The sequence below is a fragment of the Aethalodelphis obliquidens genome, unplaced genomic scaffold, assembly GCF_003676395.1.
Source record: "Aethalodelphis obliquidens isolate GAN/ISIS:26980383/991018 unplaced genomic scaffold, ASM367639v1 scaffold98, whole genome shotgun sequence".
Taxonomy (NCBI): domain Eukaryota; kingdom Metazoa; phylum Chordata; class Mammalia; order Artiodactyla; family Delphinidae; genus Aethalodelphis; species Aethalodelphis obliquidens.
In genome coordinates, this window is record NW_020838042.1 from 763,960 (window position 1) to 768,396 (window position 4,437).

Below are 4,437 nucleotides of genomic sequence, written 5' to 3' on the forward strand. Positions count from 1 at the left end.
ATATATATATATATATATATATTCTTTTTCAGATTCTTTTCCCATGTAGGTTATTCCAGAGTATTGAGTAGAGTTCCCTGTGCTATACAGTAGGTCCTTGTTGATTATCTGTTTTATATCTAGTAGTGTGTATATGTTAATCCCAGCCTCCTAATTTATCCTTCCCCACAGCCTTTCCCCTTTGGTAACCATAAGTTTGTTTTTGAAGTCTGTGACTCTGTTTGTTTTGTAAATAAGTTCATTTGTATCATTTTTTAGATTCCACGTGTAAGTGATACCATATGATATTTGTCTTTCTCTGTCTGATTTACTTCACTTAGGATGATAATCTCTGGGTCCATCTGTGTTGCTGCAAATGGCATTATTTCATTCTTTATTATGGCTGAGTAATATTCCATTGTATATATGTATCCCATCTTCTTTACCCATTCATCTGTTGATAGACATTTAGGTGGCGTCCATGTCTTGGCTATTGTAAATAGTGCTGCAATGAACACTAGGGTGCATATATCTTTTCGACTTATGTTTTTCTCCAGATATACACCCAGGAGTGGGATTGCTGGATCATGTGGTAGTTCTGTTTTTAGTTTTTTAAGGAACCTCCATACTGTTCTCCATAGTGGCTGTACCAATTTACATTCCCACCAACAGTGCAAGAGGGTTCCCTTTTCTCCACACCCTCTTCAGCATTTATTATTTGTAGCCTTTTTGATGATGGCCATTCTGACCGGTGTGAGGTGACACCTCATTGTAGTTTTGATTTGCATTTCTCTAATAATTAGCAAGGTTGAGCATCTTTTCATATGATTTTTGGCCATCTGTAAGGACATACTGAAATTTGACACACTTTCTCACTTCCTTTTCTCTACTTTTTGAAGTTCTTTCCTCAATAAATACTAGCTACAGAACACAGCCTTGTACCACTTAGCCATTCATCTCTACTCCTCCCGATTTCCTTCACTGCAATTTACAGTCATTGGGCATCTGTCACAGTTTGATGTGGAGAGTTTTTTCTAATGATTTAAAATTTTTAAAATTTTATTGTAGTGCAAACTCTTAACATGAGATCTACTCTGTTAACAAGTTGTTAAGTGTATGATACAGTATTGTTGACTGTAAGTACACTGTTAACAGCAGCTCTCCAGGGCTTATTCATCTTGCTTAACTGAAACTTTATGCCTGTCAAATGAGCTCTTATTAAAGTATAATATACATACAAAAAAGTGCATAGATCATAAATGTATATAGCTCAGGAAACCAGCACCTAGATAAAAAACCAGAGCATGTCCAGCCCCTCAGAAGCTCCTCGTGCCTTCTGCGTAGTCGCCACGTGCCTGCATGGGTAACCACTGTCTGACTCCTAACAGCGTATTAAACTAACATTTGCGAGCTTTATGTACTCCTGCATCTGACTTCTTTCACTCAGTATTGTGCTTGTGGGATCCAAGTGTATTGTGTGTAAAGTTGAAGATCGTTAATTCTCCTTGCTGTCTTATTTATCCATTCTCCTACTGATGATGATTTTGTGGTTTCCCATTGAAGGCTATTATGACTAGCACTGCTAAGAAAATTCCTGCACATGTCCCTTCATGAAAATACGTAAGCTTTTCAAAGATGAAAATTGCTAGGTGATGCTAACTTTTTAGTATATCAAGCCTGATTAGTTTGTGCATGTAAGTGCCAAAGAAGCAAGGTATGTGATTAGGCCGATAGGCATGCATTGAGACACCCAAGCATAAGGATAGGAGCCGAGATCTTTTCTCCCCGCACATGAAAAAGGAACTTTTTGCCTCCCAGCGATTTCTGAGCTCCTGCCTTATTCCAGCCTTCCAAGGATGCAGTGTTGATTACTTTAGCTTATTTTATGATTTTAATGAGATCACCCCACTGCTACAATAGCTTTTCCAAGCGTGACACATCCTGGCTCCATAGTGAGAACCGAGTCAATGCTCAGCTGTGTGCCAGCAGCAGCTAAAAAATTGCTCTTCATGAATTTGTGCTTTAGAATCTCTATCCTTGAGGGTAAATAGTGGAGGCAGGACAAGCCATAAACAGAGGAGGTGGTCATCTGCATGCTGTCATTGCAAGCTCTGCCTGGCCCGTAAATAGCTCTGCCATAAACACCCTCTTCCTAGAGGGCCTAGAATCCCCACCACTTAAGCTAGTATTTTAGGTTAGACCACTGAGGCAGGGAAGATGCCTCTGGAAGGCCACTGCTGAAATGTCCTGGTTTCCTGCAGGGAGAGGGAGGGTCTTTAACTGTGTCCCAGGGGGGTTCATAAGTCATAAACTCGGCAGTCAAGAGAAGTCAGTGCTTGGGGCATGGGACCTAGAGGTTTTGATGGACGCAGTATGGCTAGGAGACTGTAGCAGCAGAGACTTGAAGGGAAGGAAAACAATCTCAGGTGGTGGTAAGAACAGCCTGGGCCTAGAGGGGATTCATGGTGAGGCCCGCTGGCCCACCTAGAAGGCCAGCTGGGGTTAAGAGAACAGCCACAAGCAAACTGTCTGCTGAGACGCCGCTTGGATGTTTAATGGTCTGATCCTCAGATTCTGTGATTTCATCTGATGAATAAAAACCTATTTTGATCCTTACATTTAAATATCTTTGCTGGGCTTCCCTGGTGGTGCAGTGGTTAAGAGTCCGCCTGCCAATGCAGGGGACACGGGTTCGAGCCCTGGTCCGGGAAGATGCCACATGCCGTGGAGCAGCTAAGCCCGTGCACCACAACTACTGAGCCTGTGCTCTAGAGCCTGTGAGCCACAACTACTGAGCCCGCGAGCCACAACTACTGAAGCCCGCATGCCTGGAGCCCATGCTCTGCAACAAGAGGAGCCACCGCAATGAGAAGCCCGCACACCACAACAAAAGAGTAGCCCCCGCTCGCCGCAACTAGAGAAAGCCCGTGTGCAGCAACAGACCCAAAGCTGCCAAGGAAAACCCAAACCCAAAGCTTTCCTTATGCTAATGTTACTTGGATATATTTTAGCTATTTCTTCTGGGAGAGGGTAATGGGGCCATAATTTGATGCTTTATTCTCAGCTCTAGGCTGTTCAAGATTTTTTCTGTTATATTTATAGTATTTTTCTCTATATTCACACATATATATTGTATATATACATATTATATACATATATACATATTATATATGCATATGTATGGTGTTTGATATCATTAAATTCTGTCATAATGGTGATTTTGAGGGAGAGAAGACACGTTCTTGGAGACTCACCCACATTGAATGGACTTAAAAAATCTTTACTGTTTTGCTGATTATAAAAGAATGCATACTCATAAGAAATTCAAATTTTGCTGAAACAAGAAAGTAGAAACTAAAAGCTCTGCATACCTGGGGTGTATGTTAAAGATATAGTAGAAGTTAGGGGTGTCTTTTGCTCATTTTTTGTAATAAAGGGCATATTAAAAAAATATTCTGACTACTTTTTATACAACAGCATTCAGTACGTGTATTAAATACATTCCCTATAACACATGGCCTGTTTGGCCAGGGGATGTGGCGGGCCTTCTGGGGAACAGAGCAGAGCCTGCCCTTCTCCTTTGTTTCTTTGTGACTCCTTCTCCATCTTGTACTAAGGTTTATGAAGCAAAGAAAGAGACTACATAAGGAGGCAACTCTACACGTGCAAAGAGACTTTAAAAAATTAAGAAATTTACAATAATGTTCACAAAACACTGTACAAGAATGTTCATAAGTTTTCCTCATAATAGCCCCAAACTGGCAATGATCCAAATTTCCATCAGTAGGAGAATGGATAAACAAATTGTGGTGTATTCATACAATGGACAACTTCTCAGCACTGAAAAGGAAGAAGCTGCTGATCATGCAACGTTATGAGTGAAGCTCAAGAATGTTTTGTTGAGCAAAAGAAGCCAGAATCAAGAGTACATACTGGACTTCCCTGGTGGCGCAGTGGTTAAGAATCCGCCTGCCAATGCAGGGATCACGGGTTCGAGCCCTGGTCTGGGAGGATCCCACATGCCGCGGAGCAGCTGAGCATGTGTGCCACAACTACTGAGCCTGCGTTCTAGACCCCGTGTGCCACAGCTACTGAGCCCGTGCGCCACAACTACTGAAACCCACGCACTAGAGCCCATGCTCCGCAACAAGAGAAGCCACCGCAATGAGAAGCCTGCGCACTGCAACAAAGAGTAGCCCCCGCTTGCCGCAGCTAGAGAAAGCCCACGCACAGCAACAAAGACCCAGTGGAGCCATAAATAAATAAATAAATGTATTAAAAAAAACATTCCATGGTATGTGAGGGGGGCACGTAGCATGTGGCTCCATTATGAGATAGGGGTCATGCTCCCTATTTTGACTGCAGTGGTGGGGGACAGTACTGACTCGCCCTTCACTGCTGCTTCCACCTTCTGCCGCAGGCCTTCTCCAGCACCAGGGACATGCTGAACCCACACTC